Source organism: Heteronotia binoei, chromosome 1 (assembly GCF_032191835.1).
Source record: "Heteronotia binoei isolate CCM8104 ecotype False Entrance Well chromosome 1, APGP_CSIRO_Hbin_v1, whole genome shotgun sequence".
Lineage (NCBI taxonomy): Eukaryota > Metazoa > Chordata > Lepidosauria > Squamata > Gekkonidae > Heteronotia > Heteronotia binoei.
Window position 1 is genome coordinate 184,031,949 of NC_083223.1, and position 11,952 is coordinate 184,043,900.

At 42.6% G+C, this 11,952-nt stretch overlaps 1 pseudogene; it reads right to left on the reverse strand.

Moving 5' to 3' along the window:
* Positions 1–2,477: 2,477 nt before the first annotated feature.
* On the reverse strand, positions 2,478–2,606 carry LOC132589206 (U4 spliceosomal RNA; annotated as a pseudogene).
* Positions 2,607–11,952: the final 9,346 nt, after the last annotated feature.

Sequence of the window (11,952 nt, forward strand, 5' to 3'; positions counted from 1 at the left end):
TTTTTTTAATGTAGGTGAGTTAAAAGTGCAACCATCTATTTGTAACATGAAATGCTGCTATATATTCTGCATTCCTATGACATTCTGCTATTTGAATAGAACTGGTGTTGCCAGGTACCCCCCGGCCACCAAGGCATGGGGTATTGCCAGATCCAGGTTGGGAAACTCCTGAAGATTTAGGGATGGAACCTGAGGACAGGGACTTCAGTGAGGTATAATGCCATAAAGCAGTGGTGGGGAACCTTTTTTCTGCCAAGGGCCATTTGGATATTTATAACATCATTCGCGAGACATACAAAATTATCAACTTAAAAAACAGTGCCCCACCAATGGAGAATGATTCAGGCCAGCAAAATTAATGCAAATAATTGTTTTTCTATTTGAAGTCATGTGGGGCAAGCCTAATCTGATGCACCCCCCCCCCCGGTCTGCCACCCTAGGCAAATGCCTAAATCCGGGACTTTTTTTGTAGAAAAAGCCCAGCAGGGACTCATTAGCATATTAGACCACATCCCCATATCAGGTCACACACTTATTAGCATATTAGGCCACACCATCTGGGATAATCAAGTGCAAACTGAACTGGTGGTAGCTGGCTCCCACCCCCCACCCCAGGGAGGCCACCATGTGGCTTGGCTTGGCCCAACAAACCCTGAGGGCCAGACCAAGTGATCTTGAGGGCTATAAATAGCCCTCGGACCTGACCCCCCCCTGCCATAAAGTCTACACTCCAAAGCACCCATTTTCTCCAGCGGATCTCTGTAGTCTGGAGATAAGTTGCAGTTCTGGGGGATCCTTAGGTTTCATCTGGAAGCTAGCACCCCTAGTCCCCAGTCTTATTGAGCATGTGGGCACTTCTGTGATTTTGAAAAAGAGTGGTGGGTTCCATTCCAAAATGGCTGCCACTGGGGCAGGACCAATCAAAAACATTGGAAAATGCCACCGCATATTTTAAAAAATTCTGAATAGCAAGTTTAGTGTTATAATTAGGGAAAAGTAGACAAAGAAGAGATTTTTGTATGTTCAGGGGACACCTGGGTAAGTAAGCAGGATATGGCTCCCATCTCCAAGAAAACCAGAAATTAAAAAATATATGTGTATTCACAACTAACATGGTACATTAACTGGGTATGAATAGAAAAAGCACCATACTAAGCTATTCCTCCTTCATGTATTTTGGGTTTAGTTAGCACGGTATTTTGTCCTTTGATGTCAGACATTTTCCTTTATCACCAAGTGGTAGATCATGAGAAGAGGCTCAATAAAAGCTGACAGTTTCCTGGGACAAGAGGAAAGCCCCTATCTGTAGCTTGCAGGTTGTTTTGTTAGATCTAGGACATGTCACTGAAGATTTAAAGAGAATTCTATACATAGAGGGATATTTATATACTATCTGAAAGTGAACCATCAGACACCTACAATTTGAGAAGCATCCTAATAGCTCAGACCTGTATTAAACAGGATAGTGGGAGGGTAAGAAAGTTTTCTCCAGATGATCTTTTACACACCCCACATCTAGTTAAAATTGCATGCCACATTAGCATTGCCAGTTCAATGCCTGTCTGGGTACTAAAAAAAATACACACAAAGCAGCTAAGAGACAAATTTAATGAGATGGTGTACATATGCAAAATCACAGAAGTGAGTTCTTCTTGCTTGCCAGTGTTACATTTGGGCCCAATAAACTTCCGTGCATGCCAGTTTCTCTTTTTTGATTTTAAAATTATTTTTTAAACAATGTCTGTCATAACGTTGTCATAAATGCAACACACCACTGACAGCTCACATGTTCACATGTAATTAAGATGTCACCAGTTCCTTTCTTTTAGGGCTTTATGTTCTACAGCTAGTGCTTAAATCCTGACCAGCATTTCACGTCCCTTCCCATGGCTGCCTGAAATGCCACCCAAAATCTTGTGTTGAGTGTCCCCGTTCCTCTAGAACAGGATTTCAAAGAAGACATTTTGAGCTGCCATGAAATCACTGTCCAACTTGCACCAGTGGAAATATTGGTTGGGGTCAAACCCTAGGAATAAATAAGTCCATAATGTTATGTTCACATGGATACTTTAAGCACAGTTTGAAACCTGACAGCAATTCTGCGTAACATTCCAGGCACCTGTAATTATTGATGCTCCCGAAATGCCCAATCACCTGGATGAAAATGTATATTGGCAGAGCTCAGTGATAATGCTCATAATTGGCAGCCAAAACTCAGTGAGAAAGACAGAATATCAGTTAAGCAAATACATAAATAAATAACTATTAATATGCTAATGAGCAAGAAGGTTCATATGGAAGAAGGCTTTAAATACTATACCTTCTAACAAAGGAAGATTTGACTCTTGAAAACTTTCACCCTGAAAATCTTGTTGGTCTCTAAGGTGCTACTGACTCCAATCTAACATGGCTACCCTCTGAAACTACTTGCCCCTCTGAGTTAGCAAACTCTCCCTTATTTATAGTCATCTGTATTCACCTATAGATTAACCTGAAACCAGAGTCTTTTGAATCACTGGCTAGGTTAGAATACAGGAAGTTTCAATTAGCAACTATCATCCCTCAGTTTAACTTCATTGGCTACGATACTGCCACTGCACAAAGCTGGATACAGGAATCATAAATATGACACATCACTTAGCAGCTGATTCAGTCATCAAATAACCCAGAACTGCCATGTCTTTTCATCATGATAAGCCTGATAGTTCACTATTCTAATACTTTTAATCATTAGGTGATCATCATGGATTGGCTAGCAAAAAGTGTTGATAACTGGCTACAATTCATCTGCATAACTCATTTGCACATGCCACACACCCCTGACATCACTGGAAGGTGCACTAAGTTATATCAGCTCAGCATCTACTTTTAAATGCTCTTGAATTATAATTTGCATAATAAAAGCTTACTCCCATCATACTTTTAAAATTATTTTTTCCTATGTGGCCACAGTGGCATGATGAAGATTTCCATCTGTCTGCTTTATATGTTTGGTTATTTTATTTATTTATTTATTCTATAATTTATATCCCGCCCTTCCCACAAAGTGGCTCAGGGCGGCTCACAGCAACGACAAAACAAATAAACAAGGTACAAAGTTAATACATTTAAAAGTCAAAACATTTAAAAAACCTAAAAACCTTAAAATCTTAACATTAAAACTATCCAGTATATTTCACTAAAATCTGATAAGCTACATTTATCTAGTCGGCATAAGCTAACCGGAAGAGGGTTGTCTTACAGGCCCTGCGGAACTGAGTAAGATCCCGCAGGGCCCTCACCTCTTCTGGCAGCTGGTTCCAGCTGGTTCCACCATGTGGGGGCCATTGTAGAAAAGGCCCTGTCTCTGGTTGTCTTGAGACGGACTTCCTTGGGCCCGGGGATGGTGAGAAGGTTTTGAGTCCCAGACCTCAGTACTCTCTGGGGAACGTGTGGGGAGAGACGGTCCTTCATGTAGGCAGGTCCCAGGCCATATAGGGCTTTAAAGGTAATGACCAGCACCTTGTACCGGACTTTGTCCCCGACCTTCAAGGAAAGAGGAAAGCCACTGCAAGGCCAGCCCCTGAACCCCCGCGTCGGCGAGGCAGCAAGTCAGTAACCGATGGTCGACCGTATCGAACGCCGCCGATAGGTCCAACAACATCAGCACTGCCGAGCCACCCCGATCCAGATGCCGTTGAAGGTCATCCACTAGGACAACCAACACCGTCTCCGTCCCATGACCTGGGCGGAAGCAGGACTGGAGTGGGTCAAGGATGGAAGCGTCCTCCAGGAAAGTCTGTAGCTGCCTCGCCACTGCCCTCTCGATAAGTTTGCCTAGAAAAGGCAAATTTGAGACCGGCCTATAATGTGCCAATTGGGCCGGGTCTAAAGATGGTTTTTTTAGGAGGGGACGGACCACAGCCTCTTTAAGCGGCGCTGGAAAAAGCCCTTCCATCAGGGATCTGTTTATGATGTCCCGTACAGGATATCTGAGATCCCCTTGGCAAGATTTAATAAGCCAGGAAGGGCATGGGTCCAATTTACAAGTTGTTGGGCGGGCAGCTAAGAGAATCCTGTCAACTTCCTCCAGGCTGAGGGGGCTGAAACCGTCCAGAATATAGTCCGAAGACATGCTCGGGGCCTCGGTTGCGTTAACTGTCTCTAAATTGACGGGGAGGTTGAGGCGGAGTGATGCGATCTTGTCCGCAAAATAATTCGCAAAAGCCTCACAGCCTATCTCCAATTCAAAAGAATTTAGTCTGCCCTGGGGCAGCGTGGTAAGATCCCGAATTATATCAAACAATTGTGCCGGGCGCGAAGTTGCGGACGCAATCTTAGCCGCAAAGTATGTTTTCTTTGCGGATTTGATTGCCATCTCATAGGTCTTCAAACTCTCTCTATAAGATGTTCGGGTCACTTCGTCTCGAGTACGCCGCCATTGCCTCTCTAGTCGTCTGAGATCCCGCTTCAGTTGCCGCAGTTCCTGGTTAAACCAGGGAGACGGCTTAAGGCGAGGGCGCAGAGGACGCCTAGGTGCGATCTCCTCGATGGCCCTGGAGAGTCCATCGTTCCAGGACTCTACCAGATCATCCAGGGAGTCGCCAGTGGGCCAGGTATCCCGCAGAGCCGTCAGGAACCGTTCCGGGTCCATCAGGCTCCGCGGGTGAGCCAAAATTTTGGTGAGGAAAATATTAGAGAGTTGGTCAATCTTAAAGTTCAGCAGAATTCTCACGGAGAGTTTGAACAATGGAGCCCAGAAGCAATTATTGAGGGTGAGGAAAAAAGAAAGAGCACAATAACATGTAGAGGTAAATTTGAAGCACAATAACATTTCCAGAACTGGGTATTTCAGGCTTTGAGACATGGAGGATTGAGGTGCTTCTCAATAGATGAGCAGACCAGAGCCTCTGTTCTGGGCAGAGAAGGTGATTCTAACGCCTGCTGTCTACATCTTCTAGGCAAGGAGATGGCCAAGACATGTTTATTAAATTCTGAGGGGATTTACTTTGGCTGACAAGGTATCCCTGTGGGGTTCCTTTTTGGCTTTGAAGAGTCCCCGGAGAACAATTGCATTCCAAAGTCTACAGAGGACTTCTGGGGTTGTTAAATCGACTTAAATTCATCATGATCCAAAGCTTCTTTGGGACTAATTAATATCTACTTTGGAAGAGAACGGTGCTCGAAAGGATCATGATTTTTAAAGGTAAAGATCTTTATCTATCACTCCAGGACTAAAATAAGACTTATTTGGAGAAAAAACAAAGGTCTGGATTCATCTATGTTATTTTAAAGTAAAGAAGAAAAAGGAGGGGGTAAATTTGGGACTAAGAGAAACAATGTTAAAAGAGGAAGAATAAATATTGTTATGCATACCTGTGGTCAGGCTGGACAACTCCCTCTGAAACAGAACTGCTGATCAACAGGACGTCACAGGAAGTGGCGTAATAGAAGTAATGCGAGACTTCTTAACTATAGAAAATGAGACTTCATGGCAAGAAAGGAAGGAAGCGGCCATTAAGAGAAGGGAAAAATTCTAGCCTCCTAGCCCTCTCTAGGACTATAATCATAGAAAAATATCGGCGGCCATTGAAAGAAGGTCAAAAGTTTAATTTTTTTAAAAAAGACAATGGGATTTTAAAAATTAGCAGAGCCGATAAATATTATCATTAGAAGCTTAAATTTATTGGACTATATGATTTGAACTAATTTTGGAGCACTCTAGAAGAAAAAGGAAAAAAAAAGGGCAACTTTTCATTGGATTGGGAAGCAAAAATGTAATATAATTTGCCTACAAGAAGTACACATTAAACAAATGGATTATAAATTTTTATGGAATAAACAACTTGGTGTGGAATTTTGTAGATTTTTTATGAAGATTCTTAAAATGTTAAAATTACCTTTTATTTCTTTTTAGTATTTTAGTTAAAATGCACCGATGGAGATCACAAAAAGGGGGGGGAGGGAGGTGGAAAATGCAATGTATTGGTACTCAATTTTTAATAATAGATAAGTATTAATATAATATATTGAGAACAATAAAATTTTCAAACAAAATAAAATTTCCAGAGCTCTGCTCCTGTGAACTCCTGCCCAAAATGAGGCCTGTTTAGAACTATCAGTATTTGAACATTCAGATGACAATTGTGTGTGGACTTATTTATAGATATTTGGAAAGTATAGTAACTTATATGCAGATTCACCACCCATTATATTTTTGTCTCTGTTTCATGTATATCTCTTTTCTCAGTTTGGTGTAGTGCAGACTCCAATCTGGGAGAACTGGGTTTGATTCCCCACTCTTCTACATGCAGCTGCTGATGTGACCTAGGATCAGTCACAAGTTTTCATCAGAGCTGTTTTCCCTTGTCATTTATAGCTGATTCAGGAAAAGTTATTATGGCCTATATTTCACTTTATCTTCCATTTAGGAGGTGTAAAGCAGGGTTATACTGACATTTTGCATGCAGTACTGAAAGGAGAAAAATAGCATCACACTTTGAATGTTCAAATAAAACTTGTACTGTCATAGAAGAAAGGTTGCCTAATGGTACCACGCAGGGGTGACCAACGGTAGCTCTCCAGATGTTTTTTGCCTACAACTCCCATCAGCCCCAGCCAGCATAGCCAATGGCTGGGGCTGATGGGAGTTGTAGGCAAAAAACATCTGGAGAGCTACCGTTGGCCACCCCTGTGCTATAGGCTTAGACAGATGTCTGCTCATGTCTGCAAAATCATAATACCAGGGAACATCACAGAAAGAAATGTCCTACTGTTTAGGACTCATAATGACTGTGTTCACATGGCATATGTGGAGCATAGTGTTTTTGATTCCTCTTTCATTGATTGAATGCATGCTGCTATGACAGCTTTAACTATAATGTCTTTTCACTTATGTTAGACTTGCTAGGCATTAAGCATTTGACTGTTTGGTGCTTACACATGAAAGACTAGCAGTAAAGGAAACATTGCTTAGGTGGCAAACTAACACACTTGCCAGTGGAATTTGTTTTCTCTCTCTCTCTCTCCCCCTCCCCATCCCATCATTTCCTTTTTTTGCTTGCCAAGGAGCACTTGGACACTTTCACATTTCCATAAAATGTTTGTTTTTAAAGGAATCATATACCAGCAACTCAGGAAGTACTGACATATTTCAGTATTAGCACCCAACATTCATTATATTTTTATCTGAGTCTTTCTTTTGAGAACTCTGGTAGAATATGTGATCCCCTTCCTATTTTATCTTCACAATTTCCCTGTGAGGAAGTTTAGGCTGTGACAGAGTGACTGACCAAGGACCTCTATGAGTGAGTGAGAACTTGAACCAGATCTCCCCACTCTATCTTCTCAGGGATTATGTATACAGTCATGAAGCACAGAAGGAAACAAAAGGGTTTACCATGTCATGATTTTGTGAAGGATGGATTTATGAAGGAGTCAAAGGGACAAACCAAACTGTTAGTAGCCACTGTAGGAAGAGGACCTTATTTTGGTAAGCATGATGAATCATTACGCTGAGGTCCAATTTATGCCCATTGTATGGAGTGGATTATATGGAAGATAGCCCAAAATGAGTCCATATGATGGTGCTCTGCTACCTTATTTATTTAGGATGATGCTGATTGGTACCTTATTTGTTTACATTCCTGCCCTTCCTCCAGGGAATTCAGGACAATACATACCATTCTCCTCTCTTTCATTTTATCCTCAAAACAACCCTGTGAGGTAAGACAGGCTAAGTGGCCCAAGGTCTTCCATTGCAGATTTCACATGTAATTACATGAAAGCTTTCTTTTTTGTTTATTTACAGTATTTATACTGCACAATCTCTACTTAGAAAATGGAGGGTGAATAAGGTGGTTTCGAATATCATCATCATCATCATCATTGACAATAAAACAGCTAGTGTCATGCTGCCTCCAGCTGAATGTCTTTCCTTTTGCTTTAAAAATGCAGTTCTGACTGTAGCCACTAGAAATGCAGGGAAGTCTGAGCAAATAGCACTCAGCTAGACTTTCCTTTCTCCAAAACTTAAGCAAACTTGCTTAACAGATCATACAACGAAGCCAGCATGCAGATAGCTGCTATAGTAATTGCCAGCCTGCAGCTCATTTTCCCCAGTAGTCTAGTGTTTCTCAATTCCTTTCCTTGCACTCAGCTCAGCTAGATCTTGCAAAGCAGTAGTTAGGGTGTTGCAGCAAGATAAAACAACCTTTTCCTCTCTTGATTTCTCTCCCACTTTTCCACACGTTTCTCATTCATTTCTGTCTCTTTTCACCTAATTTTTCCATGCCCCCCCTTTTATTTTCAGTTCTTGATCTCAAGAACTTCTCATCCCTATCCTGCTTGGTGATAGAATATATGTAAGAATAGTATAGTAGCAAACCTTTGTTAATATTATGAACCGAAGGCACTGGGTTTGCTGGGCACTGTACATTGCCATGGTACTGCCAGGTACTTTGTACATTGCATTGGTTCTGCTGGGCTTGTAAAAATGTCCCCTTCAGTTTCTACTGCAGAGATTCTCTGGTTTGACTTTGATCTTTTGGAAACAATGGAGGATGGGGGCACCTTCTTTTGGGGGTAGTGTGTTTCTTAACATCCAGTCTGGTGAAGTTTGCAATCACTATTTTGTGATGCTTTGGCTAGTGTTAGTAAAAAGTACAAGGGCAGACTTCCAGCTCTCAAAAATGCCTTGTAGTTATTTGGGATGTTCAAGTCTCAGGCTTCAAAATGGAGACAAGAAGCCCTCCCAATGCCTGATCAGAACACAAGTGGTGTGATGGATTTTAATTTTTTGCCATCAAGTCACAGTTGACTTATGGTGATCTTGTAGGGTTTTCAAGGCAAGAGACATTTGGAGGTGGTTTGGCATTTCCTTCCTCTATGTTGGCCCTGTTTAGCTTCCTTGGCTTTCCTGGAGTTATCCTGGTCAGGGCTAGTCTAGTAACATGACTGCCCCAAGGTCACCCAGCAAGTTTCCATGGCATGAGTGGGGATTTGAACCTGGATTTCCCAGATCCTAGTCTGACACTTTAACCACCACACCATGCTGGTTCTCATGAAAGAATAGCATGTCAGAATTTGAATTTTCTTTACTGGCATGATTATATATATATATATATATATATATATATATATATATATATATATATATATATATATATATATATATATATATATATATACACACACACACACACACACAATAAAATAAAACAATTTTTTTCTGACTATGTATCCTTTCTGGCCATTGAAACAACGTTTGGGTCCAGTGGCACCTTTAAGACCAAACTTTGTTCTGTTGCTTCAGACCAACACAACTACCCACCTAAATTTATTTTCTTGCCATTATTATTATTTGTTTCATTTCATAATTATTACTGAAAATAAATTTGTCTATGGATGGGCACACACTGTTTCAGACTTTGATGTCCAGGCTAAATTTTGCTTGGTTTGAAGCTCTGGAGACACAGCTCAGGAATCGTTTGCTTGGCATGGACCTCTCAGAGCTTTTCACTGTGGCTCAGAAGCACTTGGAGAAGAAATTCCACCCAGAAATTTTCACATGCAAAATAGAGACCCTCCCAAGCTTGATAGGCAGAGCTTCTCACCAGGCCTCATTTGGAGCAGGAGCTCACAGGAATGGAGCTCCTGAACCCCTAATTTCTATTGTGCTCTCTTTCTTACCCCCCCCCCAAATACTTGCTTATGAGCTCTATTGTTCAAGCCCCCTGTGAAAATTTTCCCACCCACACCTGCCCTGCTGCTGCACTCCATCTGTGGGGAGGGTAGGTATTTTGGGTCTAAGGGCCAGGGGTACTCGCCATGTCTTCAGCTTTATGTGCTGTACACTGGGGTTATGCCTTAGGGGGTCCTGTATATGTTCCCAGTGTACCATCAAAGATGGTGAGAAATTCCTCATAGACCTCATGGAAGTCTATGAACCCCAGAGAGTGCTGAGGTCAGCTGGAAAGAACCAGCTGAATATCCCTGGGCCAAGGGAGGCCGGATTGAAGACTACTCGGGATCGGGCCTTCTCTATGGCAGCTCCACTACTGTGGAACCAACTCCCGGGGGAGGTGCGGGCCCTGCGGTGTTTAGACCAATTCCGCAGGGCCTGCAAGACCTTCCTCTTTCAAGTAGCCTTCACTTAATGCTGAGCCAAAATAGATTTGCTGGAAATGTTTTAGCCACTGAATTTTATAGAAGATCTGAGTCATAGCACCATAATGTTAATTTTAATACAAGTTGATTCAATGATGGTTTTATCTAATTGTAATTATCGCGTATTATTGTTTTACTGTACATTGTATTTATATGTTGTGAGCCGCCCTGAGCCTGCCTCGGCGGGGAGGGCGGGATATAAATAAAAAGTATTATTATTATTATTATTATTATTATTATTATTATTATTATTATTATTATTATTATTATTATTATTATTATTATTATTATTATTATTATTATGTCTCTCCATGAGGGGGCCTGATGGATTCCTGTTGTCTGGATCTCCATGACCGGCCCAGTAAGCTACACAGGTCCCCTTCTACAACTATTAAGGGGAGCTTGCCTGAGAACTGTTCGTATTTCACATGGACCTCCCCAACCCCCAGTACAGTGACTTCTTGTTTCTGGAAGTCCCTGACTATGAACGGGGATGGGTGTAACCGGGATTTCGTCCCCAGGGCACAGCTTCTGAAAAGTGTGGGCTGAGATGACTGTCTGGCCTGGCCCAGAGTCTACCTCCATTTTGCAGGGCATGCCCTCAATGCACACGGTCAACTTAAACTTATCAGGGAAAGGCATGGGAAATTGGCATACCTGATCCTCTGCTGTGGTGAGTGCCTGAATGTCCTCCATGAAAGCGACCTCATGGCGGCAGCCATTTTTCTGCAGTGTGGTGCTTCCCTGGCCCTGGAGCAGCGACTTCAAATGGCAAACTCATGCCAGATCGCCAGTCTTGCCACAAGTGTGGCAAACAGCATCATGGTATTTGCAGGAGCATCGTTCGTGGGTGTCTTCGCAGTTGGCGCAGCCTTGGGTTGATGCCATCTCGGTTGCATGTGGCTGCTGGTGCTTCAGGTTGGCCTGGTGCATTTTGAGGGTGTTGTCATCCTTGGAGTTGTCTGGGTTGGAGCCACTGGTGAACTGGTGTGCCTCTGTTGAGTGCCAATCCTTGTGCGACTTCTCGTAAGCAGCGGCTTCACTCAAGGCATCTGTGACGGACTCAGGAACTTAGCTGGGGAACAGGCTTGCAGCTATTGGCTGGAACGTTGCTCTAGCAACGAAAAAGTTACAATATGCGGTTTGTTTAGCAGTGGAATGCCTCAGGATTTGAGTCTTAGCTGGAGAGTCTTCGAGTTAGGTCTTCAGAGAAGGAGTCTGAAGGGAAGACTGTGAGTTTAGGCCAGTCAGTTGTAAAGGCAACTGGACAAGGGGCTGAGATCAGCCAGTGAGGCTGGGCTCCTTGTGGGAGACAGGGCTGTGTGTAGTCTCTGTCTGAAAGAGAGAGTTTTAAGGCAGTTTGAAACTCTCTGAGGAAGATTTTGCCAGCACAACCAGGCAATTTCCTGTGTCTAAACTGAGTTCACACCAAGACATAAAAAGGGAGGACTGGATTCTGGTGGTCAGTAGGGTACCCAAGACTCAGACCAGAAAACTAGCTGGAGGGCTGAGACACATCCAGTGTGGGGTGTGAGTCCTGGAAGATAGCTAGTAGTGTGTCTGTGAGGGAGAATGAACTGACACCAGTCAGGAGTTCTGTGTGCGTGTGAGGAGTGAGTCAGTTTGTTATTTTTATTATTTTAAATAGCCAAAGCCAGGGCTAAACAACTGAGCTTGTAGAACATTCTGAGTGCCCAGAAGACACAGCCTGCCTGAAGTAGAATCTAGTAGGATTCTGAAGCCTGCCTGTTTGTTATGTTAAAGATCTTCTGCCAAAGTTATTGTTATATTTTACCTCAGCCTGCC